The following is an 18,501-nucleotide window of genomic DNA, read 5'->3' as shown; positions in this document are numbered from 1 at the left end:
AGTGCATTTTCCAAAAGTGATGACTCATTGTAGAAGGCTCATCTTTGGAGAACGCATTTTAACTGGAGCTGGATTTAGCAAATATTGCTGTACTGCTTTTGAAAATAAGGCCCACTTGAAATAATTTAAATGAAAGGTCATATCCCTTGACCTTCTGATTTTTAAAAAATGTATTTTCCATTAGGTTTTGAAGAACTTTTGGAAAAGATGTCTTCTGCTATTATTCTAATATTCTTGATATTACCCCTTCTTATTGTTCAAAGACTATCTGTACTGTGATTTTTGAAGCCAATAGTGCTCCTTATCTCTTAAATGATAGATTTTTTTTTTAATATTTTGTACTTCCACCTACAAGCACAAAGGAGTGTAAAACGAATAAAATTCAAAGTAAATGCAATCTCAGTCTAAGCTAGGAGAAAAGTGCAAGGAGAGATAAATAGAAGTTCTGAAAAACCAAAAAACATTTAGCACAACTCTAGATAAAATCCAGACTTCTGTGAATCACCTCTTGTGTTTTTGCTTTTTTTTTTTTTCCCCACACTCAGTTATTACAATCATGATGTGCAGCTTCTTAAAAGAGTGTTTCATCCCTTACAGGTGTTTTATCCTGTTCATTACCAGAAGTAATTCCTTTAACAAGAAACTCTTCCCTACACCTTGAAGATCATATGCGATTCAGTAAGGTGAGTATTGATTTAATACTGTACCATTCCACCTGGGAATGAAATTCGAAGAGGAAAACTTAGCCTAAATTATCATTAAATAAAAAAATAAATAAGAAGAAATTCTTGTTTATGAATAAAATGAAAAGAAATAATAATTGGAATAATAAAATAAAAATCAATTTTTAAAATAAATATGCTTTAAATAGTCATTATTCCGGCCATCACATTCACCACTTGTGACTGACAGCAATTTCTTATTAGAATGTCTAACATGGGGTCAATAAAGAATGAGAAAAGTTCTCAACCACAGATTTTTTAAGAACTTTTCAAAGGAACCTGCCCTGATGGGGATAAAGATGTTTATTCATATTAAACCTGTTTCCTCTCCTTGTCTCAAAAATATAGAGTTACCATTTCCACTTGTAACATTTCCAGGACTTAAGTGCAAATCCAATGAAAATTGGTCTTGGCTATTCTTCCACTTATACTGCTTTATGAAGTTAAAGTTATGGAACAATCTGTTATGGAATAAGCTTGTATTCTTTTTAGAAATGACACTGCAGTGGACTAGATAGACTACTGGTCTGTTATGGGCTGGTAGTAACCCAGGAAATTCCAAAAGAGTTTCAAGAGGCTTATGATTGTCCCGTAGTGTTTCATCCTACTCTCTAATACTGAAAGATGATTAGGTATTTCATATGCTCTTTAAATGATGCAGAGTTTTAGTGTGCTTGTGGAGATAGAAGGGAGAATTGAGCACTTGAAGAGAAAATCCAGAGAAATCAAGGTTGCAGAGTAATTTTTGAAGTAACCTATACCATAATTCAGAACATTTGTGAGTACAAATACAGTGCTTATTGCCTTTGTTCATTTCTAGGTCCTAAATGGTTCCCTGACTTCTCATCCATTTAGTTTAATTCAACATCTGTCAATGTACATTTATATTAAAAGATGCTCAAGGATCTTAAATTATTTAATATCAGGTATTGACTGCTAGGGTACAGAAAAGAATGATAATTATTTAGAGGTTTTTACCCTATTTGCCATCTTATATTTTCGAGTCTACCTTGCCTGGTGTAGTGCATATCATATGGTCATTAGGGGGTCAGGTCATGCACTGACACTCCTGGAAGTCTTTACTCTCCCTAATCCTGAGAACAGTGAGTTATTCCCGTTTAACACATGCAGTAAGTATTATTTCCATTTCACAGGTAGAGTGGCAGGCGTGCAGAGAATCAAATTGTCCATCTTGAGATCATGCAAAGACTCTGGAAATACAATTCCAGTGAGTCTTGCCTATAACACTTTTGATGCCCACATCACTAGCAGTGGTCCTACAAGCACCAACGGTAAGAAATCAGGTCCTTATATAAAATGCATTATTATATTTCAATCCATTTGAATTCAGACAAATCTAGAATGAAAAAAAAACCCCAAAAAACCTCAAATTGTTTACTGAATGCCAAGGATGTGCCATTATTAATTTAAGGGGCGGGAAAAAAAGGAAAAGGAAGGTAGAAAAAAATCACTATGAAAGTACAGGGTTTTTTTTTTTTCATATTGACAAATGAGGATGAAGTGAAAATTTTTTCTCGTGTAAAGGCAATTCCCCAAATTTGGACATAGAATTAGAAGATGCTTAAGATATTTAGCTGAAGTAATTTATTTTACATGTACCTGAAAAGAGATATATGCCACAAAATTTTCCTTATTTTCTCCATTTTGACAATTTTCCCTCTCTGTGCAACATTTATTTTCCTCCTCAATTCATGGAAAGCTGTGACTTTCTTTGCATGGTTGAAGTAAATCATTATGCTTTTTATTACGAGATTTTAGAGATCATTTTTTATGAATTTAGAGATCTTGAATGTTACCTTTTCTTTTGCTCAGAAGTTAAATTGTGAATATTTTCCCCGTGTCAGAATTTCACTTTAAGTATATGCTAAACATGAGGGTGAGGTAGGAAAATATGGCTGCTAGGTTGTCTCTCATTAAAGTTTTGAAGCATATGTGGTTAGGATTTAATTCTCAATGTGTGGAAATTGTATTTTCCAGTCACAATAACTCCACAGGAGAAGAAATTAGGATGTCTGATACATTAATCTCCATGTCAAAGTATCATATTTTTGCTATTTAATATTCACTGAGGAAAAAAAAAGGCTGTCAAACTATAAAGATACTTTTTTCAAACAGATGGAGCATTCCTGCCCAAGTCTAGTTTTCCATATACTGAAATTTTACATTCTCAAAAATTCAATCTAAGAGTCCTTCTTTTTCCCACTACTGACATTTTCCAACCTCAATGATTTTATGATTTTATGATTTTGTGATTTAGAAAACTAAATACATAATAAATGGGCCATGGATATAAAATGAAGAATGCTCCGTTCTTATTCACACCTGCTTTATTCTGGAGATGGTCCATTGAAATCAAAGGAGTTATTCCTTCCTATGGAGTGAATTCACTACAGCTTAATTTCAATTAATTTCCTCGAAAAGAGAGAATTCTTCTAAATTCGAATTCTAAGCCTGAAATTAGTGACATAAGAAAATTATAGGATTTGGGTACTATTCTCAGAACTGTTACAGGGTGAAAACACTTCAAATTTATATGTCCTAGTTGGAATTGCAACACAATTCCAAGAGCAAAATTAGGAAATGTTTGTCTTTTTTTCTCTTGGTAGCTTTTCTGTCTCATTTTTTGTTTTCCTCAAAGCATCATTCATTTTAGAAAAAAAAAAAAAGATATCCTCTGCTAGTGCAGAGTAGAATCCTAAGCACATTACTCTCCTAAGCCCACAATGAATAAGAGAAACTAAGATCACTTTAGAAATAATATTTTTACCAGTTATGTATAGGTTTCTTATTTTCCTTTTGTGTAAATACTTCTATGGACTGTTAAACTGCAGAATCATCTAATACTTGAGGGTGGAAGGGAGCTTCTAAGGTCATGTAGTCCATCCCCACTGCTCAAGCAGATTCACCTGGAGCAAATTGCCTGGGACAGTGTCCAGATGGCTTCTGAATATTACCAAGGGGGGAAGACTCCACAACCTCCCTGAGCAACCTGTGGCAGTGCTCTTACTGTCACAGTAAAAAGGTTTTATGATATTCAGAGGAAACCTCTGGTGTTTCAGTGTGTGCCCACTGCCTCAGATTTTGTCAGTGGGCACCACTGGCTCCGTCCTCTTTGCACTCTCTCTCCATGTACATGTAGACATTAATAAGATTCCCCTGAGACTCCTCCAGGCTAAACCATCTCAGTTCTTCCAACCTTTCCCCATAGAAAAGATGCTCCAGCCTGTTGTCTTCATGCTGCTTTCTTGGACTCTCTCCAGTCTGTCCATGTCTCTCTTGTACTGAGCAGCCCAGATCTGGACACATCACTCCAGGTGTGACCTCTCTGGCGCTGAGCAGAGGGGAAGGATCACCTCCTCGACCTGTGGGCAATGCTTTGCCTGGTGCAGCCCAGGATACCATTAGGGGTCTTTGAAGCAAGGGCACACCTCTTGATCAGCTTGGGGAACTGGTTTTGTCTCTGCATTATGGAAACTTTGACAATATGTGACTCAGTTCCAAAAGGAGAAATTCAAGAAAGTCTCTCTAAACAGCAAGCTGTTTTCACTCATGGATGGTTAGCATAGAAGATGAAAATTTGTACAAATGTGCAATTCTAGATTTGTCCTATTAACCCTACTGTGCAAGGAAGGTGCAATGAACATACAGAAGTTTTGAGAATGTAGTTCCCCTCAAATGTAAACAACAAACCCCACAATTCAGTTCCATCTTCACCAGAAACAGTTGGTTTTATGATATTATGAAGAGGTGTGTTTATTGAGCCGTCATGTACACATCCATGTGCCAAAATCATGTACTGTTGTTTTACCTAGATTTTCCTGGAAGGAAGATATCTTTTCTTTTACTTCTTCCAAGCTGCTATGACCCAGTAGAAACTACCTGGAAAAAAAATCTTAATAAAACTGTAAATATCAGAAAAAATCCTCATAAAAATTAATAAATGAGGCAGTATCAGTCAGCTGCTAATTTTGATGGTTATGCACCTGATTTTAGTGCTTGTCATATTAAAAGAATTGAAAAAATCATCAATGAAATCACAAAAAACAAGAAATTATATACTGTAGGCTCCAATTGCAATAGAAAATTCAGTCTTTCTGTTAGATAATAGATGATGAATTTTATATAGTCTGAAAGTTTTAGGATCTCAATTGAATTCATAAATTGATTAATGAGTTTGCTCCTAAATCTGTGAAGTCAAAACTATGCTTGCCAGCAGTTTTTACTTCCTTTTGAAAGTAGTAAGCTATGAGAGAATTCAAGTACTCTCTCCATATGCAAGCAGATTCTTGTCAGCAAAGCTAAATAAAATAGAAAGAATATTATGTTCCACAGTTTTCCTTATGTTTTCCTCATTTTTATTTAAAAGGAAGGCAGGGCTGTCAACTGACTTAGGAAAATGTTGCAATTGCTTTTCCGTTTGTCTAAGTAAAACGGTCTGGTTTTAAAGGTTTTTCCGCAAAATTTGGTTATGTTTATTCAATTATAATGCTTCTCTTCTCCTTTGTTTATGGTCAGAATGCTTTTCTCCCAGGCTTTAGCCATATTTCTCTTCCACCAAATGACTGAGTACTGTGAATATTTGGTCTTTTCCACTGGTCTCTTCCAGTGTTAATCATACACAGAGTTTTATAACATGCACAGTTCTATAACTGGCTTTGTCTGTTGGAAAAGAAAACAATCTATATAACAATCTGCTGTTCATGTTTATTATATGAAGATTTGCCAATACATACATTAGAATTTTGTTATCCCTCCATACTCAGGATTGGGCAAGACTGAAGGCAATATACAAACAATAGTGTTAAAAGGCAACATCATATAATGGACTGCAGGATAAAAGTAAAAGTTCTCTACAGAGTTAATAATAGTCTTCTAACATTTGATTAAGGAATGAGTTATTGTGATGGTATCAAAATATTTGTTTTAAATAGGTTGCATACATGTGACATATATGCTTGTAAAACTGATAATGCATTTATATATTTTTATTTTGTTTAATATAAGGATATTTACTTCTTCACATAGTTTGGAATGTCATCCTATAAATATTGCAAACCAGATTGTTTTAAAGTGATGTTCTAAGAAGCTAATCACACTATCGTCTATGTTTATTAGGTGATAAAGTCTAATTGATGTATTAAAGATAACAAGCTCTAAGAGAGATTATATTGTAGTCTAGAGCGTGTTGCAGTTTTGATACAGTTTTTTGTTTAGTCACATATATGCCAGAAAATATACTATCTTTGTATACAGAGAGATATGTAATCTATTTTAGCTGTTATCTGTTAGAAATGTGTGTTTTGATGTCATTTGAAAATATGCACATTTCTATCATAAGTATCACTTTGTATCAACAGAGATGCTGTAACAGAGTTTGTCTTAGATTGTGTTTGGATGCCCAAAATTGCATATCTTCTGCACCTGACTCCTATATATTTGTTTAATTCAGTTATAGAAACCTTCCCTTTCACTCACAGATTATTTAATAGTAGGAGGAAAATTTTCGGGAACTTTTTGAAAAAACAGTGGAGGAAACATATTAGACTGTGATGTTTCTATCCTTCTGGGAAAAAGAATAACCTTGTGTTTTTTTGAATTTTGAGTTGTAAAAAGAAAAAGACTCATAAGATGTTTGTAGATCCAAAATACACCAGCAGCATCAGTGAATCAGACAGGGACAAAATAAGCTCACCAACTGAGAAAAAGATTATTACTTGTCAGCAACTTCATCTCCTATCACACTTGCAGCCTTCATCAAAAAACCCCAGAGACTTTTTTAGTGTTTTTGAAAGGCCGCTAGGTTTGAGTTATTTATTATTGCTATGCACACAGCCTTTCACCCATTGCAGGTTATTTGTGTTTGCCACTGGTTTCAGGGGTAGGAAGATCAGATGCTGAATGTTTCTGGTTCTGGTTGCTTAACTTATATCTAATAGGACCTTCTCACCAGAAAGCCTGTTGAGCCAGTAGAATAAATCTGAAAGTCAATGATTCAGTAAGTGTTACTTGACTGAATTCAGCTAGCTTATGGATTTTAAAATTCTAGAAAAACTTCTAGTACGACATAGAACTTAAACTTTATTTTATTTTCAAGTATGTTAATTTCACACAAAAGCTGAAGCTTGAGTAAGGATACCAAACATATCTTGACTATTTGAGAGAGGACTGAGCAAAGAGCTAGTTATGTTATTATATGTTTGGAAAAACTCAGAGTTACTGCTCAATATTTGAAGTTTGCTATAATCACCATTGAAGCACCTGACTTATTCTTTTTTGGGGTTATGTGGAGGAGTTAGATCTATAAATAATACCTTTCTGATTTTGAGAGAGACAAATGCCAGCACATACATCATCAGTATTCTGTTTCCATGAAGCGAGTAGTGTATCTGACCTTACACATGCAAAATTTTCTATAAAATTTCCATTGAACTTAGATCCCCGAGAGAAAAAAGACACAAGCCCAATTCTGAGCACTTTAGGTAACATAGATAATAAGTACAGCTAACATATGTGGGTAAGCTGGTAAGAGCACAACAAACATGTCAGTACTTCAATAACCCAAATTAGGGAGCCAGTTCAGAAAACACCAAAATGTCAGAAGTGATTCCAATCAAACTGGCAGATTCGATAGGTGAGCCTGGAAGTTGCATTGTTGCGTTGCTGTCACAGCCTGCTGAAGGTAGGACCTAAACTTTGAAGCTGTTCAAAGAGCTTTTGCCCTTGAACAACTGCCAAAATGGAGTTTTAGGTGATTTGTATGTGCATACAAGTTTTAAACAAACATCGATTTCTGTAATTGGAAAACAGATTGTCTTTCAACGCAAATTATTTTCACTGTTACAGTTTTTGCAAAGATAACTTTATTCCTTGTTTCATATTATTATCGTGCCTCTGCATCTGTTGTCAGAGCTGGTACCTGTGAGTACTGGTTGCCCTGTACTTCTTTTGCAAAGACAACTTTATACCTCATTTCATTTTGCTGTCATTTACTCTGCCTCAGCGGCTAGGCTGGAACCTGCAAATACTGGTTGAACTGTCAGAATCAGGCAGGCTTTTAAGAAAATGAGTTTTGACATTCCCTTCCTTAAGATGATCCCTTGTTTTTCAATTACTGCTTTCTGACTCGGAGATTTCTTAAGGTAACCCTGAGTTTGTTCCCAGTCTGTCAAGCAGGTGGCAGCAATGCCACGTCGGAGCAGCTCCCGGCCCCTTTCCCTGACATCAAGTGTTAATGCAATTGGCCAATCAGTGCTAAGATGATGGGAGGTAATTGGGTAATTGTATTTTACTGATCACAAGCAAAGAAAAGGGGAAGGGGGGGGAGAGAAGGAGAGAGGGGAGTAAAGAAAGAAAGAAAGAAAGAAAGAAAAAAAAAAAGAAAAAAAAAAAAAAAAAAAAAAAAAGAAAGAAAAAAACGCACCAGAGGAAGAGGGGAGAGAACGGAAGGGGAGAAGGAGGAGTGTAGCCAGAGAGACCGGCCCTGGGACATTTGCAAATCCTAGGGTGCTACTGAAAGGTGGGGAGTAACAGAAAGCCAGAGCGACTGAAAAGCGGAGCTACTCCCAGCAACAGCAGCAGCTGTCAGGAACTGGATATACACATACATGCGTCCCTACATGCACACACGGGGAGAATTCAAGCCGCAGCTCATAGCAGGAAGGAAGCGTTTCGGCTGTGCAAAGGGCTATGCATGTCAGGGATGAAACTAAAAGCTGAAAGAAGCGGCTGCGCTCCTGGGACTGTGTCATCTTGGAAGGGAAGGAGGCAGGAAGGAAGGAAGAAAAGGGGGAAGATAACTGGCATGTGGAAGAAGATGGGAGACTAACTCGCTGCTGTGCAGAAGGGAAATCCAACTTGTACCTCTGAAATACACCAGGCTCAGCTTGGAAATGAGATCAGACCTGCATTGAAACACAGAAAGGGAGGAAAAGGGAGGCAGAGACGAGAGAGCTTTCATCCTTCTTCCTGTCTCTCTTTCCCTCTCTCTCCTCAAAGAAGAAATAGAAGTTTATCTTTATCCGTCTCTGTGCTTCTGGATTCACATAGCTACTGGACAAAAGATGGAGAAGAAGCTAAAATGAAAAGCAAAGTGTGCTTCTGAAATTTACAGCTAAGAGGACAAATCACACCATCTCGGGTTTCTTTATGCCCCATCGGGGGAGTTTTAACGTCTGAAGGATTTTGAGAAGTGGGGGGGCAAAGGCGAGAGTGGGCGTTAAAAATACCCATCCCAAGTGTTTAAAAAATAACGAGGAGATGGATTTATTCTCGACAGCTGGTGGGATCCTTGAATTTTTTTCTACTCCCTCCCTCCTTCATTTCATTTAATGTGAAATTATGAAAATGCAGAGGAGTTGGAGGAAAGGCAAAAGGATATAACGTGGAGTTTGAAACAAGGAGAGGGTACTGATGCTGTGGATTGCTGGCTTCTTGCCGAAATCAAAAATCCAATTGCGCACTGGGTTGTGATTGGAAATCTAATCAGATCTTTGGAGAGGGGGGAGAGAGACTAAAAGTTTATTGTTTTGACAGACAGGAATAAAAATTTTAAATGCAAAAGGAGATTCTTTTCTAAAGGAGTGTGGGGGTATAGAGGAAAAGAAGAATGGGAATCCCCATTCTAATGTGGAGACACATGGTTTGGATAATTGATAGTGCAGCAAAGAAGGGGGAAAAACAAAATTGCCTGGCAAGACCTGGATCTTAAGGGTCACAACAAAATTTCATTAAAAGAATACAGATGGAGGATTGCTTAAAAGGAAATACAGTTATTTCTGCTCTCCAGAGAAAAAACAAATAGAGAGCAATGGGGAACAGTGGAGCCAGAGAGGCAGAAAACCTCAGAAAAAGGAAACTAGGCAAACAATCCACAGTGGAATGAAAAGTTTCGGAAAGGAAAAGGACCATTCATCCTCCTCAAGGATTTTTTGTTTTGTCCTGTTATTTTAAACCACTATTCTTCAGTGAAGGCAACCGTCAACATTGCCACTACAGAAATTTTAAGCAGAAAAGTTGAAAGCCACAGAGAAAATAAAGGACAGAGAAGAAGAAAGCAAATTGCCAGAGGGGGAGAGTTCAGCAGTGCTGGGTTGGATTGGCACCTCTATGGACTGAAATTGCTGGGAAATTGCAATTGGATATCCTTTTTTTTTAATTTCCTTTCTTGTTTTTAATTTTGGTTTGGTTGATGAAATGAAATAGTTTTCTAACCCCTCCCCCACCCTGGTTTTTCATAATCACTCGGATTTCCAGCTGGACAGTCTTTGAGGATACAGTGAGTACACTTTCCATTTTACTATTTTTTGGGAAAGGAAATGTGTCCCATTGCCTCTCTTCTTTCAACCTTTTTCTGCTTTTCTCAGTCTTTCCCCCCACCTGAATACAGAACCTGACTGTATTTTGATAATGGCTGGAGGGAAGTGGGGGTGGGAAGAGGGAAGGGATGGAATGAGGATAGAACTGAATTCTCACAATAGCTCAAATTCCTAAAACTCGAGCCTTGGTAGGGTGTTGCAGACGCCTGCCTGTGTGTCTCTATAGCGTTTGTAAATGTTCACTAGCAAAGAAATCTTTTGAGAAAGCCCTTGGAGTGAGTGGGGGGTGCTGCCTGGTTGCCCAGTCTCTACAAATGGATGCAAGTTGCATGGAATTAGATACACAGAGGAGGTTTGTTTGTTTATTTATTTACTAAGTGTTTGAAATAGTTCAAGGCTCTAATTTAAATGCTGCTATCCAGTCTGACATTGCAGATTAATATGGTGTATTAACAGGAGCATTTTATAATCAAGCAGGGAGGTGAAGGATGACTTTTGATGGGAGTGTGGGGGGGGTGTGGGGCAGGGGCTCCTAATGGATTTTGAGGATGCAGATCTGAGAGAAATTACATGTTTAGACTCCATTGCTAAGAAAGGACTGTAACAGGCAGAGAGGACATTCTTCTATTAAAGGGGAGTTCAGGGAACTGCTGTACTAGCCACCCATGCCCTCCGGATCTCCTGGGAAATTCTTTGTGATTTTGTGGTGAATCCTTCAGGGTCCCTGTGGACTTTCATGGCAGTTGAAAGAGATTTACTTTGATTGACACGCAGTGAGAGGATTCTGAGGTGTCAGGAGACTGGTTTTTTTTATTCTGCTGGTAATGAAAATAATTAAAAAGGTGCTTCTAAATGGTGGGGTTCACAAATTAGCAATGGTGTGTAACAGACCAGTAAATCTCCCTCCCTTCCTGGAGAAATATGGTGTGGGAGTGTGGAATAAAGGGAGGATAACCTGATATCCTCCCTTTAAAATAGAGGTTCATGTTTTCCTGTGGGGAAGAGTGCTACTTCCGTCCCCTCTCTTGGCATGACTGCATAGCTTGTGGGTGGGGAGTTTTCTTTCTTTTTCTTCCCCTTCTGTCCTCCCTCACCTCTGCCCTCTTCAACCCAGGCCTTCACATGTTAAGGCTCCAACTAAAGGTACTAGGCCAAAACTGGTGTGGAATGAGAGAAACAACTAATTAAATGAGCCATTGAATAGGAATGGTTTTTTGTTGGAGTTTTTTGGGAAGGCGAGGTGCAGAACTAGTTTTGCCACTCCTTTTACTTTTCTCTAGCAGCACTATTCTGGAGAAGGGGAGAGCAGTCAGGAAGGAAAGAAGTGTTGGTAGGTCCAGATTTTAGCTCTTTTAATTTCTGGCAGTATTTCTCACTTCACAAGATGCCTGCATGAGACAACAACAAAAAAAGAGCTATAACTTCCCTGGATAAATACATAAACCATTATTAGCCTCCGCCTTTCTTCCCCTCTCTTCATTCACTTACATCACTACTGTTACTTCATGTAAATGTCCTGAATCTTTTGGCATAATGGAAATGAGAACTTTAGCCTCTCAAATGTGTCCCATGTGCTTCTGTTTGGAGGTCATGCCTCTTAAGCACTGGCTACTTGAAAAGGATTAAGATTTAGGGTTCAATTCTGCTCCTAAGGAAATCTCTGGGAGTTTTTGTTTAGCCACGCGAACAAATCAGACCCTTTGTGCAGTTGTGCTCAGAAAAAGAAGGAAGCAGGCACAGCAAAAATTGTTCCTTCCAGCTTCAATTACTCTCATCCTTCTCAGTGTAGCTAAATTGTTTTAGTGTGAAGTGCTTTAACCTCTTTTTTTTTTTTCCTCTGGACCTATGTTTCCTGGTGAGACACTAAATGGGTAATAAGTTTGTCAGCATCTGAAAATAAGTGCAAAAGTCCCTCTTGTTCATTCCTTCATGTATCATGATAAGTCTGTGCCCTGTTTTGGGCTACACTTACTTCAGCAGTTGCAGTAATAGAAAAGCTAAATTTATGTTAAGCTGCTGCTCAGTAATTACTGAAGGAAAAAGAAGCTGGCTAAGGAAAAGGCATCTCCAAGCTTTTCCCTGGATTGCTGTCAAGTGAGCACACAAACAGAAAATTTGATGGAGCAGCTCCAGTTTTGGACAATAGAAAGCTGTCATAGGTGCCCCATTCATTTTGTCCAATAACTAGCAGGACATGATAAGGAAGCACTGGGAAAATTTAGTCACGAGTTTAGGCTGAAATAGGCAAACCTTGTCAACATTAAAAAGCTAGGGATGTGTGTCTGCTTCCAAAGAGGCAACAGTTTCACACTTCAGTGAATCATTCACTTAATACAGTAGCCAAAAGACACATGGGACAACCCAGAGATTAACTCATTCAATATCAAAGTGGGAATTACTATAGCATTTCTCAGCATTTATGCAGAGGCTTCTCCAGAGCCCGAAGGGCTGACCATGAAGTAAATAGCCAAAACGTTCATCCAGACATCCAGCTAAGTGAGAAGCAATGTATCTCCTCAACCAGAGGCTGGAGCTGGCTGTCTCTGCTACTTCCCTCACAGATGTCTGAGCACAGGTGTGACATTCAGTGGCATATGCTGGTCCTGAGGGCTGTCTCCTTTTCAAACCATGGATAATATTTTTGGTAGTGACCCCAGGCAGCTGGGATTTTGGCACTGTACAGGGAAACTTTATGTGCATATTTAGGTGCTAAATGCTTCTACAGGAGGAAAGATAAAGCTGTATTGGAAGATCCTGCTCTGTTTGGTCTAATTGTTTTCTAGAAGGTCAGAGATCACGTACCTCAAACTTCAGGCAAAGTTATTAATGCAAAGGGCTGACTGGTCTGTGTCTTTTCTCATGTCAGGAATGATTTGTACTGATCTAGAATTGAAGCAGGTTCAGTTTGCTGGAGCGGCAAATTGTGTCACAATATCTCCTAGCCTGATACCACTGACAAGTGAAAAATGGGTTTTCAGGTGAGACCCAAGAATAGACGTGAGCCAATACAAGCAATTGTGTGGGACTGGAGAAAAACAAAGGGATTCCAGAGGTGTTGCTATGGCTTCCTATATGTAGGCTTTAAAATTATTTGCCTGTGACCTAAAAAGCTGTCTCCCATTTGGCATGAAGATTCTTGCTGTTGCAATATGAGGAAGGAAGATTTTGGATAGAGCTCAGGACAGGATTTTAGCACATTTTGAGAGAGTTTGGTGCTGGTGAAAAATCCCAAGGCAGGCTATCCAAGTTGCAGTATATTCACTGAAGGAGTGCACTGTGCACACCAGCAATATGAGAGTGAGTGCCTCCATCTCAGTCTTGCCCGAGTGGCTTCGTGTTGGCTTGGAGATATGCTTTTGTTTCTGATGACTAGTGAGGGAACAAGGGGAGAGGGAAAGATGCTGGAATTAGTGCCGTTTTCAGTCTGGGATGAATATTACTCTGAAGATATGCAGTTGGCACCTACTAAGTATTTTCCAGAGTAGGGAAGCTGACCGGATTTCAGGTTACCATTCCCAGGGGCCTTTCATCCCATTGCCCGCTGCTCTGTGAAAATCATAAAGAAAAACAAGCATCCTCCAGCCCCCACAGGATAACCCAGATGAGAAGGATTTAGGAATAGCAGCAGTCATGCTGATCTGAAACGCAGCCTTGAAACATGCTTGAGTCTAGCAGCTTGGAGAAGGAGCAGCCCTTGGAAAGGATCCTGCCTCTACTTCCTGTCATGGCAGAAGACACTGCGGATTGGCTTGTGACACTTGAGTGGTTTATTTAATGATTTTATTCAGGAGAAAAAAAGAAAAAAAAAAGGTACCCGTTATTTAACTGTACTATCGTGGTCTTTTTTTTTCTTATAAGGGGTAGAAATGGGGTCACAAGAGGGGAGATGATTATGCCAGTGGTGTGTTTTAGTTGCATATTCACAAGCTGCAGTACATGGAAGTGAATTAATGCGTAGTTCCTGGTAGGGGGCCTGGATATTTTGCTATCTGTTAGCAAAAAAGGCAAAAATCAGACGCTTGTGCATGCACACAATAAAAGAGAATCAGGATTTACATTTGGTATCCAAGGAAGCGAGAGCAGAATCCTTCAGGGCTTTCTGTTCATTGTTTAAATGTTGCCATAGCGATATCTTAGGGCACAAGTTACATGTTTTCCACTTCTGGAGTTGAGCTTTCCTTCTCTCTGTCTCTCCGATATTCTAAACTACCAGGAGTATCTCCACAGCAGAATTTTGCACAGCAATAGGAAAAGGTTGCATTATCTGATGGCATAACTCTGCGTATGCTCTTCACTGATATTTGCTAATTTGTTGGAAACCCAATTAGGAGGAAATTGTTGGATAGAAGTGGAGTGTGAGATTTGTTGTTGTTAGGACATCGAGCATATTACAATATTTTCTGTAGTGGTGATATGTTAATTGGATAGCTGCAGGCAAGCAAAGTGTAGCAGTCGCTGACAATTAGAAACAACAATGAACTTTCCAGGACTGAATCTATTCCTTGGGCATATTAAAATGCATTTCAGGTATATAGCATAGCTTGTGTAAATTTAAATACTAACACCACTGCAATAAGTCTTAAAATTCTGTTTTCACAGTGCTAAGACAAGATTTACCTTTGCTGCCCATGAAAGGGAGAGAGGCAGCATCAGACCACTGAATAAAATCTGCCATAGTTTTGCTGCCAAGCTTGTACTTGTTATGTCAGGACTGTGGGGGAGCAGTATAACCAGGAACCAGCAGAATTAAAAAGGAAACCAACCACCCTCAAAGCAAAAGATTCCATCAACAGTTATTTCACTTGCAACTAGATAAAGCTTATACAGAAGTTTCACAGCAAGAGAAGTTAAATAAATGATGTTTTCTCTGCAAACCAGCAGCAATTCAGAAAATTCATTAATGCTCTTTGTGTTTGAGGAATCAGTTAGTTGACAGCTATGGGATTATGGGATTCATACAGTCCTGTGCATTAAAATAATCCTCAGAAATATGGATGTGATTTCCTTTCATATTTGTATGGACATTATAGTATGACCTGACTTCAAGGAGCTGAAGGGATTGGTGCTTTTATTTCACCATACATATAAGAATGATTGCCCAAAGGATATGACCTGATGCTGAATAACAGTTGTAGTAAGTTCCAGAAAGTATTAGTGTCCTTCAGATCTGCAGCACATTTTGATTTTGCTTACAAGCCTTCCTTTGCTTTCATGGCAATAATCTCCTCCCTCCCATGCCATGTGACATGGGAAATAAAGCCAAGCACAGAAAGAGCCTGGTTATCAGTGTGGGGGGGTGCAGCAAGAGTTATAACAGTGCAGGTTTCCTCACACTGCTCATAATCACACCTTAGACACGATCTTAAGCGAAAGACTATCTTAAGGCTTTAAGCAGGCATTAATTCTGTTCATGTACTTTGAGCTTACCCCAGAATCTTTGCAATGGCAAAAAGGTGGCCATCGGTGACTGGGAGGGGGGGTGCTCACCTCACTTCTCATGCACTGTGCCCACTCATCACATTACTGAAGATCATCAGATTCCGTTGTCTGGATTGGAATTTATTATGGTGGGGAGTAGAGGATGAAAGTTTCATCATACTGGATCTTCATCAGCTATAGGCCAACACTTTAGTTTCTTGCTAATATCCAAAAACAGCTATTAGTGGACTATTAATGTAAGAGAAGAGGATGACAATCTCCATGAACTGGTATAAGTGAGATTTCTCTCTTGCAGTAATTAATTGAAAGAATTTTTTTTTTAAATTCACTAATGCCTATTTTTTAGTTGTCATTTAGCATTGTAAAGTGCATGAGCTAGTTGGTTCTGTAGCAACCCTTCCAGTTTATTTTTTTAACTTTTCTTTTTCTTCTGTTATTGTGCTACCCATTGTATCTTTTTCTTCTGTTATTGTCATAAACTGTTTTGCTCCAACTGATTTCAATCAGATATTTAGTAATTACTTTAGCAGAACTGATCTTGCTCTGTAGGTTTTTGTTTTCTTTTTTCTTTATTTCCAGAGATAAATAATAGAATGGATATTTATATTTACAGATATAAAAAGATTATCTGAATACCTCTTTGAGTTTATATGCTACAAGCTTCAAAATTTCCAAAGGTTCCATGTTCCTTTGCCATCCCTGCTGACATTCCAGGTGTTAGTGTATCTTTTTCATCAGTGTGTAATGGAATAATTGATGAATTAATCTCACTTGCACAGAAAAACCTTAGCTTAACAAAAGGAGCTGTTTTTAAAATTACATATTTTAAGTTTGAATTCTCAGTCTTTAGGATGGCGTAATCTCTGTGTATTGATTATGTATGTCAAGAATTGAATATTTTGGCATGTTATAATCAGTTTAACAAAAATGTTATCTTTTTCCTTTTAAAAGCTAGAAGAGGCTTTACAGGGACAGAAAGAAGTGGGTTAAGGAATCATACTTTTCCTTTCCTCATTACATGCAAGTTTCAAATGAAATGTTGGCAAATATATTCAATTCCATGAGCTTCTTTGCCAAAGGGCATATATGCTGTGTTAAGGGTTCTTTACTTAGCTGTTTGGTTTTACAAGGATTTTCTTTCCCCCTACTCAGTTTGTGAGCACTTACTGGACAGGGAGCTTCTTCTACAAGTGGTTATAAATAATTTTTCCGGAGGAAAGCTTTTATATTTGTTACATCCTTTAGAGAACTGAGGTTCATTTTTGTTAAGGATGTTTGTGACACAGCTACCAGAGGGGAAGGATGGTGACCCCATTAGCCTTTCAGGCTGCTCATATGCAGTGCACAGTCTACTACTTCAGTAAGAGTTTTATTGCATTTAACGCCCGTGTGAATTTTGACTGTATATGGTGCAGGGAAATAAAACCATAATGGATTTCTCCTTTGAACCAGAAAGAGGTCAGAATACCTCACCTTCAGTGGATGTTCATGTTGATATCCCTCTTTCTGTGATGTGCATTTTCAAGAGTGGTCTGGCCCTGAAGATTGAGTTACATACATTAAGTAAAGGCCTGGAGGTATCTGTTAAAGACTACTGAATCAAACTGTAGTGGAGGATAGCTTAGTCCTTAGGTAACTTTCCGTAACATGTGGAAAAAAATAATTGCATTTTCTAATGCGAAATTTCAGGTTTGAGGATGGATATGAAAATGTCATGCAGCAGTACTAGAATGTCATTAAGAGTTGCAAAGAAGTGTAGATAAAAAATTCCTATCGCAAAAGGTATTGCATCTAATTTAAAATATCATCCAGATGAGATTTTTTTTTAATGGCAAAGAAAGATGAAGTTGATGATTGCCTATGGCAAGTCAAAAATAAAAAGCAGTCAATGATGCTGCTTCAGAAATACGTATCTTCTAAATCTGAGGAAAATTATGAGAAAAATTGATTGGAAAGGACACATAAACAGAAGGCTGTGAATATAAGCTGGTCAGTTTCTAGGAATATATTGTTTTGCCATAGAAAAACCCAATTCTTAAAAGACTTCATATTTGACTTTGAGTCTGTCTTTGATACAAGGGAAAAGGAAGTAAAAATTTAACAACTAAACCAAAACTGGTATCAAAACAGACTAGTACACAGTAGGGGGGAAAAAAAAAAAAAAAAAAAAAAAGAGGAAATCATATAACAACCTCTATTAAAAAGTAAGGTATAAAAGGAGTACAATTGGTGTCATAGGAGAGAAGTGTTGGGATTGTGTGGTAGTCTTAGAAAACACCAGAAATAAGGTGTTTTCTAGGGAGAAAAGATGCAGTTGTATGATGCTCATATTTCAATGGGATGCTTTTGTAAAAGATTCTCTGTTAATAATAGAATGGGTCTTTTTACCTTACAGGTCACCAAAAACAATCTTTACAACAATGGAAATGATGGCTCAAATTATAATCAGAGCTAGAGCAGGATTGCTGACAAAGCAGGCCAAGATTTTGCAATAATTTACTCATCTTTAAAGAAGCAAATTTTTATTTGGCATTACAAAAGTCAGAAGATTTGCAAATTGCCCTATTAAATTATCCAGACACTTGTTCTATTCATTTTCCTAGCCACAAGTGAGAAATAAGAGAGAGTTGGGTGAAATAACGGAATATTGCTGTCTTTTTGTTGTTTTTATTGGCCACGTCCTGTAAGTAGCTATTGGCAGTAGTGATGCCTAACTGTCAGAATAATGCAATTAATATTTCTATTCTCAGTCTGGAAAAATTATTATTAAAAAAATTGTTGTGAAAAGAGAAAACAAGCAAAAGGGTTTTGGGAAACATTTATTAGGGGGCAAATATTCTTAAATCAACAGTAATTTATTACTTTTTCAAAAAGTTGTCTAGAGTATGTATCTAGAAAATATTCTAATGGTATGAGTGAAGCTTATATGGACACGGTAACCATTGACTGTTTTTCTTGACATAAATTTTAGGCAAAGTTACTGAAAATACAATACAGGATTCATC

The 18,501-nt window shown here is 37.8% G+C and overlaps 1 protein-coding gene across 8 annotated transcripts in view; it reads left to right on the top strand.

Annotated features, from left to right (window-relative positions):
* Positions 1 to 18,501, top strand: part of LRRC4C (leucine rich repeat containing 4C) — a 502,291-nt gene that overhangs the window by 401,771 nt on the left and 82,019 nt on the right. For 2 of the 8 annotated variants that reach the window (XM_066187872.1, XM_066187874.1), the window contains exons 4-5: positions 598 to 683; positions 1,877 to 2,014. The gene's annotated coding sequence lies outside the window, so the exon portion shown is untranslated. Of the gene's footprint in view, positions 1 to 597; positions 684 to 1,876; positions 2,015 to 6,693; positions 10,410 to 18,501 lie in introns of those variants that run through there. The other 6 variants (XR_010721885.1, XR_010721884.1, XM_066187873.1 and 3 more) reach the window with 5 other exon arrangements.

This window comes from Chamaea fasciata, unplaced genomic scaffold (genome assembly GCF_029207755.1).
Source record: "Chamaea fasciata isolate MVZ Bird 193981 ecotype frontalis unplaced genomic scaffold, bChaFas1.0.hap1 SCAF_7, whole genome shotgun sequence".
NCBI lineage: Eukaryota > Metazoa > Chordata > Aves > Passeriformes > Sylviidae > Chamaea > Chamaea fasciata.
The sequence above is the reverse complement of the archived record's forward strand: the minus strand, read 5'-3'. Positions and strand labels throughout refer to the sequence as shown.